Consider the following 14,485-nt stretch of genomic DNA (forward strand, 5'->3'; position numbering starts at 1 on the left):
AGTCAGGCAGGATTTTCCTTTTAGGAAACCATGCTGGCTTTGACCTATCTTGTCATGTGCCTCCAGGTATTTCTTAATCTTATCCCTATCAATCGATTCCAACAACTTCCCAACCACTGACGCCAGGCTAACTGGTCTATAGTTTCCTTTCTGCTGCCTCCCACACTTCTTAAATAGCGGAGTAACATTTGCAATTTTCCGGTCATCGAGTGCAATACCAGAATCTATCAATTCTTGAAAGAGCTTTGTTAATGCCTCCACGTTCTCTCCAGCCTCTTCCTTCAGAACCTGAGGATGCATTCCATCAGGTCCAGGAGATTTATCCACCCTTAGACCATTAAGCTTCCTGAGACCTTCTTAATCATAATTTTCACTGACACTCTTGAATGTTCAGTTTACTGCACATGTCTTCCACTGTGAAGACTGATGGAAAATATCCATTCAGTTCCTCTGCCATCTCTGTGTCTCTCAATACGATATCTCTAATGTCATTTTCTATTGGTCCTATATCTACCCTCATCTCTCTTTTACCCTTTATCTATTTAAAAAAGCTTTTAGTATCCTCTTTGATATTAGTCACCAGCTTCCTTTCATAATCCATCCTTTTCTTCCTAAAGAACTTCATAGTTTCCTTCTGCAAGTTCTTAAAAGCTTCCCAATCCTCTATCTTTCCACTAGCTTTGGCTTCTTTTTATGCCCTCTCTTTTGCTTTTACTTTGGCTCTGCATTCGCTTGTCAGCCATGGTAGTGTCCTTCTTCCACTCGAAAATTTCTTCCTATTTGGAATATATTTGTCTTGTACTTCCCTCATTTTTCACAGAAACTCCAGCCATTGCTGCTCTGCTGTCCTTTCCTTTCTTCCACTTGTCACATACCCCGTGACAGGTTAAAGAACCAGCAGAAATAGAAAACACTTTGGAGTCCAGTATTGCTATTAACTAATAATATTTATTAATAACTACGCAATACAGTAATATAAATGCAGGTAAATCAAACAGGTTAGCAATGATTATATATATATAAGTAAGTGTGGAATATATATGAAAACCAAGCTTCTTCAAGTCTAAGGGTAAATAGATAGTCTTACGACAATGAGTGAAGTTCAGTTCAGTTCGTGGTATTGAGTTGAGTAGTGATGCAGAGAGGGAGAGGGAGAGATTTGAGTCTTCAGATGAGCTGATGCCATCAATCTTCCCATTGTCCTCCGAAATCCTTTAAAAGTCACCGACTGTGACCACAACAAAGGGGGCCGTTTTTCTGTGGTGGAATCATCAACCCAGGCAAGGGTGGACACATGGACAACTCCCCACCGGTCACTCCCCTTTCTCACTGCAAGAGCCACTGATCAATCTGCCTGATCGATCCTTCAAAAACCCACTTTTTCTGTGGGCACAACAAAGCTTATTCAGTGTCCAAAAACATGTGCCTGAGGTCTATCATCTGACCCTTATTTCTCTCACCGTACTGAGTGCCAGCTGTCATCCAAATAACTCCTCCTTCCTTTGTCTGTGTAAGAGTGTACTCGCAGGCAAATGTCCTTGAAGTACAAACTCACTCCAGAGAAACTATAACATCAAGTAACGCCGCCCTCGGTCACCATAGCGACTTACAAGCTGCTTGGTGCTCTCTCCCTCCAACTCAGCAGAAAAGTTAGTCTCAGTTCTTCCTCGTGCCTTAAAGTGACAGTCCAAAAGTTAGTCTCCGGCTCTCTCTCTCTTTTCAAAACAAGATGTTGATATTAAATAGCTCTCTCTCTCTCTCTCTCTTTTCAAAAGCACAGTTCGTAGGGGTAATTCAAGACCCTGTCACACACTGAAATACTGACACATTGGGATTTAGTTTCTCCTTCTCAAATTTCAAAGTGAACTCGATCATACTGTGATCACTGTTCTCCAAGGGTTCCTTAACCTTAATCTCTTATCACCTTCGGATCATTGCACAACACCCAGTCCCGCACAGCTGATCCTCTAGTGGGCTCAACAACAAGCTGCTCTAAAAAGCCATCCCTTAGACATTCTGCAAATTCTCTCTCTTGAGGACCAGTACTGGCCTGGTTTTCCCAATCCACTTTCATGTTAAAATCCCCAGCGATTATCATGACATTGCCCTTCTGACATGCCTTTTCTATCTCCTGCTGTAATTTCCTGGCTGCTGTAATTTCCACATGCTGGCTGCTGTTTGGAGGCCTGTATACAACTGCCATTAGGGTCCATTTTACCGTTGCCATTTCTTAACTCAACCTATAGAGACTCTACACCTTCTGACCCTATGTCATCCCTTTCTAATGATCAAATATTATTTCTTATACACAGGGCCACACCACCCCCTCTGCCTACTAACTTATCTTTCTGATACACTGTATATCCTTGGACGTTCAGCTCCCAATGGCAGCCATCCTTTAGCCAAGCTTCAGAGATGGCCACAACGTCACACTTGCCAATCTGTAGCTGAATTTCAAGATCATCCATTTTACTTCTACTGCTGTGTGCGTTCAAATGTAATACTTTCAGTCCAGTATTTGTTGCTTTCTGTTTTAACTGCACCATGCCTCTATTGCCCTGTAAATCATCCTATTGGCTGTGATTATGCCTAATCTCCTGCCTGTCCTTTCTTTCATCTCTGTTGCTCGCTATCTTTGATTTATTTCTGTTTCCCCCTTCCTCAGTCCTATCACCCCGATTCCCATCCACCTGCCAAATTAGTTTAAACCTTTCCTAACAGCTCTATTAAACCTGCCTACCTAGATATTGGACCCCTTTGGGTTAAGCTGTAACCCATCCTTTTTGTACAGGTCATACCTCCCCCAGAAGAAACCTCAATGATCCAGAAACCCAAAACTCTGCCCCCTACACTAGTCTCTCAGCCACGCATTAATATGCCTAAACGTGCTATTCCTGTGCTCATTAGCACGTGGAACAGGCAGCAATCCTAAAATTACTACCCTGGAAGTCCTGCTTTTCAGTTTCCTACCCAACTCCCTGAATTCCCTCTTCAGGACCTCCTCCCTTTTTCTACCTATGTCTTTGATACCAACATGAGTGTCATTGACATGGTGAATACAGTCAGACTTTTTCACAGGGCTACAAATCAAGAACTAGAGGATGTACAGGTTTAAGGCAAGAAGGGTAAGAGTTATTAGAACTTGAACAACTTATTTAAGCAGTGGGTGGTATGTATTTTGAAGAATCTGTCACAGGATGTGGTTGAGACAGGTTCAATAACAGCATTTTGAAAACACTAGGATAGATATGTGGATAGAAACAGTTTAGAAGGTTATAGGCCAAGCACTGGCCGATGGGACTGGCTTGGATCGGCATCTTAATCAGCATTGGACCAGCTGTTTCCATGCTCTGAGATTCTGTGACTATGACTCCAAGAAGGAAATTAATGTCACTTGTAACATGACCTATTGAAAAATTTGAAAGTTTGAAACTGAAAATTTTTGACACTCTGCTATTTTAAATCCTGGTGGCACAGTCAAATCCTGGAGACCATGAAACATTAAATATGCAGAGGAACCCTGCAAAAGTGTATTTAATCAAAAGTGCAGCCAGCAGTAATCCAGCAACCAATCTTGCAAATACATGTGACCTCTGTAAGTAGAACTAGTGCCAAAGTTATTCCTATCCTTGAATATTGCTTTAGGCATTAAGAGTTTAAAGAAGTGCAAACGTCCGAGCGTAGACTTCAAAAATAGCAGTGCTTTCTTCTGCTCTTGATCACATCATGGTTGAAAGCTCTGCTCACAGCCAGTGGTCATTCAATACAAACACACATACCTTATCATTTCACACATGATAAAGTCAGTGGAACTAACATCTTGTGCACCATTGTCCGTTGTTCAGTAGTCTTAACACTTAAAAAAGAGCCTTTCTTTAACTGAACACTAAGGGTTAGAAGTACATTTCTGCTGCAGATTCAATCTTTGTTGAATGCTATCTTTTTGCTTATTGTTAATTAATCAGTCTCAAGAGGAGGCACTTGTATTTATCTTAACCCTGCATACTATGTAAATCAATATTGTGGAATAATTATAATGTCAGGTTTCTGAAACAGAGCCTGGTAGATTCATATGGTCAACTGCAGTGATGTCTTACTATGGATATTGTAAATGTACACTTTTGTGCTTCATCTCAAAGATACCAGATGCGATGACAAACATATATCTGCATGAATTCATCAAAGCCACCCACCAAAGCCATCTGTGGTTTACATCTGGCACTTTGAGATATGAAGCATTTTTCTGAGGTTGTAGATCTATTGAAAATGTCGTCCTAACAGCTGAAAAATCCAGTGCCTTTTGGACATGTACTAGCCTCACTCTGTCATATATGTGTGCTTCTACAGCAGTTTGCAAAAGTAGTTTATAAATTACAAAGAACTGACATTCTCTGAGATAATGCAGTGGGTTTTTTATTGACTTGGTGTGACAATGCAAAATGAAAAATATCAGATCAATTGCCTGTAATTCTCCTAACTTTCACTTCCGCTCACGTCAAACTGGGAAAGATGTAAAATGGCCAATTAATCAAAAAATCATCTGTTTTATGCTGTCACCCTCTATCAGAGTGACCCTGGGGACTTGGTTTAAATAGTTTTTTTGAATGTTGGATTTTTTTCCTGGATTTTTCCCCTGTCCTTTCATAAAAAATTCTTGTTGGGTGGTGATTAACATTAGGATCTTTTTTAGAGGGAGATGGGAGACGTTTCCACTCTGATCATGGTTTAGTATAAGATTTTTCCTTTGGCTTTCCACTGAGGAGCAGGTGTTAACACAGGCATCCTTACCATATCAATGTAATTTCTCTTTTGTTTCCCAACACGATTATGGTGTTTGAGTGAAATTGTCAGTTTGGTCCTTGATCCTGGCTTCACAATCTCACTAAAAAGGGAGGTCAACACTGTCAAATGTAATTTCCCATGACAACTGTAGAGAAGGAACTTTGATCTTGTTCTGCAATCAAACTAAGATACTGAAAAGAGCAGCAATCTATTCTCTCCACTGCTCCCTTTGCTACATACAGTATATGTACAGTATACAGAAGAAATCATGGTCCAAATTGCAAATATTTTCACTTAATCTTGTGACACTGATGAATAAGTTAGAGTATTGTTATCAATGAATTAAAAGTTGTGTATTATTTCAGTGAGAAAAAATGTGCACTATTATGTTATTAAGCTGTACTTAGACCTGACTTTAATGAAAATGAATCAAAGCTGAATGTGCAGCCAGAAATGAAAGCAGAATTTGAGTTTAGCTAAGTTAACAGCTGGGTTTTTTGTTGTTAACTCTGGTTAATTATTGCATTATCTGCAAGCCACCCACCATTGGAGTCGGGCATCTGATCCGGAGTAATCAAGAGACCATCTCCTGGTTGGAGGGGGTCCTAATGATGGATGCCATCTTTATGAAACATTGCTTTTTAAAGATGCCCTCAGTGATGAGGAGGCTAGTTTCCATCGTGGAGCTGGCTGAGCTTACAACCCTCTGCAGATTCTTCCAATCTTATACAGTGGCCCCTCCATACGCTACAGTGATGCAACCAGTTATAATGTTCTCCGCAGTAAATCTGTAGAAAATTGCTTGTCTTCTAATGAGATATAGACACTGGTGAGCCTTCTTCATAATTGTATCAATATGTTGGGCCCAGGACAGATCTTCAGAGATGTTGACACCCAGGAACTTGAAACTGCTCACCCTTTCCACTTCTGACCCCTCGATGGGAACTAGTGTGTTCCCTCGACTTCCCCTTCCTGAAGCCCACAATCAGTTCCTTGGCCTTACTGCTGTTCAGTGCAAGGTTGTTGTTGTGATCCCACTCAACTAGATGATCTGCCTCACTCCTGTAGGCCTCCTCATCACCATCTGAGATGGGATTCTCCGACAGCAGCAGTGAGAGGTCGAAGGTGTCCTTGAACACTCCAGAAGGTCGGTTGGCACAGATTTTCAGTATCTTCAAGGTGCACCATTGGGACTTGATGCCTTGCAAAGATTCACCCTCTTGAAAGATGCTCTGATGTCCGCCTGATGAGACAGAGGTCACATGGTCACTAGATGCTGCAGGGATTTTCACAGGTATAGTTTTATTCTCACTTTCAAAGTATACATTAAAAGGCATTGAACTCACCTGGGAGTGAAGCAGCACAGCTATTTATGACGTTAGGTTTCACCTTATAGGAAGCAATGGCCAGCAAACTCTACCAGAGCTGACGTGTACCTAATTCCACCTAAAACTTCACGCCGAATTGCTTTTGTGTTTGACTGATCATGATGGAGTGTACTTTGCAGGGAATGATTCTTCTAGCATGCTGTTCTTTAATCAGAGTTAAGTGGTGTCAACGTTCCTCTGCTGTTAGTTGTTTCACTGGTCAGGACATGTATTAACTCTGTATGATTGCCCTCTGCGCTGTTGGACTGCAATTCTTCCCAAGGCTCTGCTAGTATTGTTTTAAACTTTGACAACATATTTGACCTTTAGCTGTGTGCTAACAAAACAAACCTTATTAGAATATATCTTAAATTTTAATAGCTTTTAAATGCCTTTGATTTTCAGAGTTATTTAAAAACAATCAAGAGGCTAGCTGGAATCTGGATGCTTAGTATAACCAAGCCAAGCTCTTCCCATCCAGTTGCCAAAAGTATAGGATGCAGGGATATCACAAATGATCATTTTCCTACCTAGAATGGGAAGATTGGTTAAACATTTCAGGCCAGTAAACTTTCTTCAAAAATCTGTGTTCTGAAACGCAGTTACTGACTGAATTGTTAACTTTTCTGGAAGTAGGTGAAAGGCTTGCAAATAAATTCAGACCTGCAAAATTCAAATTAAATGGTGAGCAATCAATCCAAAATAAAATATGTATACATTAACAGCATAATGTATAACATTACCCATCCTTTATATTCCTGTTCTCCTCAGCTGTTTTATTTATTCCTATTTTGTTGTGCTTGATAGATTCAAGCCGGTGAACTTCAGTGTTTGTAACTGAAGTGGCAAGTCGGGTTAATTTTCCAAAGCAGGTATCTAATGTGGCAAAGTAGCTGGGCACTCCCAACTCCAATTTGTTCCCTTTGATTCAGTGTCATTTTCTAATCACAATGATCATGAGCAAGGGTCCCTCTAAGGTGCGCACATCTTTCACCACTGGTGCACAAAGGAATTTAAACTGCGCACAAAGGTTCTCACCCTCTACCTTGTTGGCATGTTAAGTATATTTCACGATCATACACAAGCACATTTCCTTTTCCGGTTTCTGATGTGGATAGAGTTGGCAACAAGGAGTTTGTGATGATTTGCCTGTAGATTTTGGAACTGGCTTATTTATACCACTTTTATTGAAGAGATTATTCAGTGTGCACATATTGATGTCACTGGGCAAAGAATTGCACAACACAAGATTTTTGCGCACACTGGTCATTACAAAGTAGAGGGAGTTGGTCATGACGTGGGATTCTCAACTTCAGGAGATTGTCATTTGTCCTACAATAATGGGACATTTTCCAAAAATGTGCATGACCTGCGAAGAACAAGAATTTCAAGAATTACTGTATACGTTCTCCGATATTAAATGGATCCATTGAACCATTGATTTCAAATAATTGTTCATGTCACTGTTATTGTTTTAGATGGACACTAGCATAAATATAAGAAACATAAAAATATAAGATATTTCAGTTCTTCTCTTGATTTAATTATTTTTATAATGTTTACAATCAAAAAGTAATAATGATTACCTTAATAATCATTATGAAGGAATCATATCAGTGTGTCATTATATTGGAGCAGACAGACTGCTACTTTTAATGCTTTCATGTTACAGAGAGGATTTCAGATATTGTACTCAATGCAATTCTTATTCCCTTGCAATCTGTTGCTTTAGGCTCTATTAAATCATTACTAACAAAATTGCTTTAGCTGATCCTCCCCTCAAAAATTTGAAAGTCTTTGATAATCGTTTTTACAAAGTATAATGTTCCATATTTTGCACCATAAATTATGCCATGTTTAGCAACATTGTCCTCAGGAATGTAAATCATTCATTGATTAGTGGTGGAAAAAAGATATTGTTTCACCAGATTCTGGACCATAGTCACTACATTTTATAAAAACATTGTTTTTCATTGACAATTATTTTACACTTTCTTATAAAAATAATGGTAATGGCAATAGAGAGGGAAAATCAGATGGGGCAGCATAGTAGCATAGTGGTCAGCAAAAAGCTTTTACAGCACCAATGACCAGGGTTCAATTCCTGCCACTGTCTATAAGACATTTGTATGTTTTCCCTGTGACCACATGGGTGCTCTGGTTTACCATGTGCAAAATTAAGGTTTTACAGCTTAGATTATTCATTTCCTCAGTTACTTACCATTGTTAGAAACAAACGTGGTCAGTATACCATACCTTTAAACACTACCCCAACTTTCTCTGAGAGTCTTTCTGATTTTCTTTTGCATTAACAGTAGTAAGATTGCTGCATAATCCCAGCATTTCTCTTTGCACAGTCACTTACCAGTGCCGGTAATCTCAAAGACGTGGAACTCAATATGGATGTATAAAGCTTGCAATTTCAAAACCAAAATAATCTCTATTCGTTAATTTGGTTAAAAGAATATTGAAACAAAAGTAATGAAAATATCAGGGGCACAGTAGAATTACAGATATCGATTTATAAATTCAAAGTTCAATGTAAACTTATTATCAGAATATAAATATGTCACCATATACTACTCTGAGATTAACTTCCTTGTGGGCAATCACAGTAAATACAAGAAACGCAATAGAATCGATGAAAAACCGCACCCAACCGAGCAAATAATCTGCAAAAGACATCAAACTGTGCAAATACAAAAAGAAAGAAATAAAAGAAATAATAATGAATAAATAAGCAATAAATATCAAGAACATGAGTCCTTGACAGTGAGTCCATAAGCCGTGGGAACAGTTCAGTGATGGGGCAAGTGAAGTTGAATAAATTTTTCACCTCTGGTGTAAGAGGCTGATAGTTGAGGGGTAATAGCTGTTCCTGAACCTTGTAGTGTAAGGTCTGAGGCTCTTGTACCTTCTTCCTGATGGCAGCAGTGAGAAGAGAGCATGGCCTGGATGGTGGAGGTCCTTGATGATGGATGCTGTTTTCCTGCAACAGCGTTCCATGTAGATGTGGTCAGTGGTGGGACAGTGGATTGGGCCATTCCGCTAATTTTGGTGGGCTTTTCCATTCGAGGGCATTGATGTTTCCATACCAGTTCATGATGCAACCGGACAATATACACTCCACCAACATCTATAGAAGTTCGTCAAAGTTTTAGATCCCATGCTAAACCTTCGCAAACTTCTAAGACAGTAAAGGCAGTAATACTGTGCTTATATACTGGACTCAGGACAAACCTCTGAAGTGGTAACACTGGGGAATTTACAGTTGCTGACCCTCTCCACCAATGATTCCCTGATGAGGACTGGTGTATGGACCTCTGGTTTCCTTCTCCTGAAATCAATAACCAGCTCCTTGGTCTTGCTGACATTGAGGGAGAGGTTGTTTTTGTGGCACCAGTCAGCCAGATTTTCAATCTCACTCCTATTTGCTGATTGATCACCACCTTTGATTCTCCCAAAAACATTGGTGTTGTCAGCAAACGTATATATGATACAGGAGCTGTGCTTAGCCTCACAGTCATAAATATAAAGCAAGTAGAACACAGGGGCACTGTTCCCTCTAAGCTGCATGAGTGCGTGTCTACACAGTATCTGAAATGCTCCCATGCACATAGCCTTTGTTGTCATGCAGCTGAAGTTTTCTTTTATTTCATGTTAACATAAAATTCTACACAGCTTTCAGGCCGTGTAAAAATTTCCTGCTCAGAGCAATACTGGTCCATGCAGCTAATTAAAGGGAACATTGCCGGGGGGTTAAGCACATGGTCTATAGAGCACTAATGGAGATCATGGAGGAGATGCTGTTGTCAATCCAAATGGACTGGGGTCTCCAAGTGAGAAAATCGAGGATCCAGTTGTACAAGATGGTGTGGAGACTAAGGTCTTGAAGCTTATTGATCAGTGTTGAGGGGATGTGGTCAATGGAGAGCATCCAGATATATACATCTTTGCATCCAGATGTTCCAGTGTCGAGAGAAGAGCTGAAGAAATGACATCTGTTGCTGAGATGTTGTGCTGGAAGGCAAACTGGAGCAGATCCAAGCTGCTTCTCAGGCAGGAGTTGATATATTACATTACCAATCTCTCAAAACACTTCATCACAGTAGATGTAAGTGCTCCTGGACGATAGCATTGAGGCAGGTTACCATGTTCTTCATAAGCAGCAGTATAATTAAAGCCTGCTTGAAGCAGGTGGGCACATCAGACTGCTGAAGAGAAAGGTTAAAGATATCAGCGAACACTCCAGCCAGTTGATCAGCACAGGTCTTTTGTACTCAGCCATAAATCCTGTCTGGGACAGGTGTTTTCTGTGGATTCACCCTCTTAAAGGATGCTCTCACGTCAGCCTCAGAGATTGAAATTACAGGGTCACAGGGTGCTGTGGGAGTTCATGAAGGTGCCTCCATGTTGTGACAGTTAACGTGAGCATAAAGGCATTGAGTTCATCCAGGAGTGAAGCCTTGTTGTCATCTATGTCGCTTGGTTTCACTTTGTAGAAGGTGACAGCATTCAAGTCCTGCCACAGCTGTCGAGCATCCATCATTGATTCAAGTTTAGTCTGGAATTGCCACTTCGCCCATGGGGTAACCTTCCAGAGATTTTTCTGGTCCTCTTGTACTTAATTTGATTGCCAGACCTGAATGCCTCTGATTTAACCCTCAACAGATTGTGAAACTTATTGTTCATCCAGGGCTTCTGGTTGGCGAAGGCTGAATGATTTTGTGGGGGCATACTCATCTATGACTGTTTTTATTAAATCTGTGATAACTCTGGTGGAGTTTTTCGGATCTTGTGAGCAATCCAGTAACCATTCCTCTGCATTTCGTGACCACATCTTTGTTGTCCTTATCCATGGATCCTTGCTCTTTGGCTACTACCTATCTGCAGGTAGAAGGAGGACAGTCAAGTGATCAGATTTCCCGAGATGACATCTAGGCATGGAACGGTGGACATTCCTAATCGTAGTATAGCAGAGGGTTGAGTATATTGGAACCCCTGGTGCTGCAGATGAGACGTTGATGATAATCAGGCAGAGATTTATTCAAACAAGTCTGACTGAAGTCTACGACAATGATTTGAAAGGTGGTTGGGTAGGCGGTTTCTTGTTTGCTGCTGACAGCACCCAGCATCTTGAATGCCAGCTTAAGATCAGCCTTTGGTGATATGTATACGTGGTCAGAATCACGGAGGGGAATTCTCTTAGTAAGTAAAATGGTCGGCACTTAATCATTAGATGTTCCAGGTCAGGAGAACAAGAGTGTGACAAGACCACTGCATCCAATTACCACAAAGAGTATATCATGAAGCACAGACCCTCACTATTTGCCTTCTCCGAATCAGCAGAATGGTCCATCCAGTGTATAGAGAAGCCCTCAGGTCTTACCAATGTATTCTGCATGCCCGGAGTGAGCCATGTCTCCATGAAACACAGAATGCAGCAATTCCTTATTACCATCCTACACAGCAATCTTGCCCTGAGGTCCTGAATCTTGATCTCCAACCACTGTACATTGTAAACAAGGTGTTGGGTAGATCATGTTTCATTCCCCAGTATTTCAATGTGACTTGGAGTCCTCCCCTCCTCCGTCTCTTTTGTCCATGGTGATGTACCTTCACCTGCTTAAAGGTGTTGTACCTGCATGCTTGAGAGTTGGGTCCTCCGAGTCCTTCAGAAGATCATGAAATTGCTAGTTCATTCAGGTAGTTCAAAAGTACATTACTTGAAGGGAAACTAAATGGCTACTTGGAGGGCTGTGGCCTCTTTAGCAGGTACCTCCTGTACCTAATAAAGTGGCCACTGAGCGTATGTATGTGATCTTCTGCTAGTGTAGCCCATCCACATTAAAGCATGTTGTTTGTTCAGAATTGCTATTTACACCACTGTTGTAATGCATAGTTACTTGAGTTAATGTCTCCTTCCTGTTAGCTTCAACCAATCTGGTCATTCTCCTCCGTCCTCTCTCATTAACGAAGTTTTTTCGTCATAGAACTGCCAATCACTGGAAGTTTTTTTTTGTTTATCACACCATTCCCTATAAAATCTAGAGACTGTTGTGTTTGAAAATCCCAGGAGATCAGAAGTTTCTGAGATACTCAAACCAGCCCATCTGGTAACAACAATCACAGCATGGTCAACGTCACATTTCTTCTTTATTCTGATGCCTAGTCCGAACAACAACTGAACCTTTTGACAGTATATCTGCATGCTTTTATTCATTGAGTTACTGCCACATGATTGGCTGATTAGATACTTGTATTAATGAACAAGTGTACCAAATAAAGTGGCCACTAAGTGGACAACAATCACCTGACACACAGTTTCAGTGCGATAATCTGTCCACAAGGGGAGTAATTTAGCATGAACATGAGTAACCCTGGTAGACTCTCAGGATAATATTCCTGGCTAACATATAACATATGTTACATCCATTTTGCATACACAAAGTTGTGCCTTTTAACAGTATATCCTTTCTCTTATCCCTAATTCGAGCTCTGTACCTTTGCTAGCAAGTGAGCTAGTACCAAAAAGGACGTGGGAATATCGTTGGAGCAGAAACTTGTTGCTACATCTAGTTTCTTTGCCAGCTTTCTACATTGACAATAGCATTTCCAGAGTGCTGAGTGAAGGTCACTGCTGTCTTCATCACTACTGAATGGTTTGAAGTACATTAAGCAAAAGGGGGCAAAATAACTTATAAAACACTCTGAAAAAAATTGACTAAATTTATAACTGAGCCATGTTTGAAAGGGGAATGCTGCCCTCTACAGGATTTAGATCAGATTCAAAATGTAAAGCTCACATTAGTTTTAATGCATTCTATGGCTGTCAGAGGTGAGGGGAATTTTGAAAAATGTAGTTAATTTCTGACAAAGAATACCTCAAAGAAACAAATCTTGATTGGCAATGGTTTCTGCTTGGCTGGGTGCAATTTGAATGGTGTATTCACAGAAACATTTTTATTGTTCCTCATAATAATTTTTACCCAAAGTTGTTAACTAGTTTTCTAATGCCATCTGTTACATAAACAGCGTAAAATTAGTCATAGATTACTTGTTATTTATTGAGTCAAACGCTGGAACTTCAGAGAACAGTTTTACATCAAACATCACAGCACAATATAGGCCCTTGGGTCCATAATGTTGTGCTGGCCTGAGAGGACAGAGGACAGAGGACAGAGGCCATGGAAGAAAGAAAAGGGCACCAGAAGGAGGCAAAGGGCAGGCAAGGAGATAAGGTGAGAGAGGAAAAAGGGGATGGGAAGTGGTGAACAGGGTGGAGGCCATTACTGGAAGTTCGAGAAATCAATGTTCATACCATCAGGTTGGATGCTACCCAGACGGAATATAAGGTGTTGTTCCTTCAGCCTGAGTGTGGCCTCATTGTGACAGTGGAGGAGGCCGTGGATAGACATATTGGAATGGGAATGAGAAGAGGAATTAAAATAGATGGCCACTGGGAGCTCCTACTTTGCCTGGCGGATGGAGCGTAGGTGTTCGGTGAAACGGTCTCCCAATCTATGTCAGGTCTCGCCAATATACAGGAGGCTACACCAGGAGCACCAAGTACAATATCTGATCCCAACAGACTCACAAGTGAAGTGTTGCCTCATCTGGAACTGATGGCATGATTATTCCATCTGGGAAGAACTCCAACCTGATTGCATAAACATCGATTTCTTGAACATCTGGTAATGCCTCCCCCTCCTTCATCTTTCCCCATCCCCTTTTCCCTCTGTCACTTCATCTCCATGCCTACCCATCACCTCCCTCTGGTGCTCCTCCACCCTTCTTCCTTCCATAGCCTTTTCTTCTCTCCTATCCCACTCCCCCTTCTCCAGCCCTGTATCCCTTTTACCACTCAAATTCTCATCTCTATTCTTCACCCCTCCCCCTCCCAGTTTTACCTATCACCTTGTCTTTCTCCCTCCCCTCCTCCCACCTTTCAACTCTACCCCTCATCCTTTTTTTCCAGATCTGCTGAAGGGTTTCATAATGAATTGTTGACTGCGCTCTTTTCTGTAGATGCTGCCTGGCCCGCTGAGTTCCTCCAGTATTTTGTGTATGTCACTCAAACTATTTCTTCACTGAATCTCCTCCTTTTGTTTAATACCCCTCCTTTGCCATTAATCACTCACATCTCCTTGTCACCTTACGATAATTGCAACAAGGACCTGCAGATGGTACACATATGGAATGAACTGTCAGAGGAAGCAGTTGACACCATAACAATACTTAAAGGACAGGGACAGGTACCTGGACAGGAAACGTTTAGAGGGATTTGTGCCAAATGTGAGCAAATGGGAGGAGCTTAGATTGATATCTTGGTCAGC

Source organism: Mobula birostris, chromosome 6 (genome assembly GCF_030028105.1).
Source record: "Mobula birostris isolate sMobBir1 chromosome 6, sMobBir1.hap1, whole genome shotgun sequence".
Lineage (NCBI taxonomy): Eukaryota > Metazoa > Chordata > Chondrichthyes > Myliobatiformes > Myliobatidae > Mobula > Mobula birostris.